This window comes from Octopus bimaculoides, chromosome 26 (genome assembly GCF_001194135.2).
Source record: "Octopus bimaculoides isolate UCB-OBI-ISO-001 chromosome 26, ASM119413v2, whole genome shotgun sequence".
Classification (NCBI taxonomy): domain Eukaryota; kingdom Metazoa; phylum Mollusca; class Cephalopoda; order Octopoda; family Octopodidae; genus Octopus; species Octopus bimaculoides.
The window spans coordinates 26,166,536-26,167,034 of NC_069006.1; the positions used below are offsets into that span (position 1 = coordinate 26,166,536).

A 499-nucleotide genomic window follows, 5' to 3' on the forward strand; every position below is an offset into this window, starting at 1 on the left:
GACCGCAGCCACTTGGCTGAAACACATAAATAAATAAATAAATGAATATAAATACATATATAAATAACAAAATTATTACATATGTACATATAAATAAAAACTAAATAAATGTATATATATATAAATAAACATATATATAAATTATTACATATATATAAATAAGATGAATAAATAAAGAAAGAAATATATAAATCTATAAATACATAAAAAAAATTATTACATATATACATATGTATAAATAAATAAATATATATAAATTAATAAACATACAAATAAATATAAATAAATAAATATATATATATCTAAATTAATAAACGTTTACTCTTTTACTTGTTTCAGTCTTTTGACTGTTGCCATGCTGGAGCACCGCCTTTTAGTCGAGCAAATCGACCCCAGGACTTATTCTTTAGAAGCCTAGTACTTATTCTATCGATATCTTTTGCCGAACCGCTAAGTTACGAGGACATAAACACACCAGCATCGGTTCTCAAGCGATGTT

At 23.4% G+C, this 499-nt stretch overlaps 1 protein-coding gene across 1 annotated transcript in view; it reads left to right on the top strand.

Annotated features, from left to right (window-relative positions):
- Positions 1-499, top strand: part of LOC106883520 (uncharacterized) — a 342,800-nt gene that overhangs the window by 339,610 nt on the left and 2,691 nt on the right. The window lies entirely within an intron of this gene.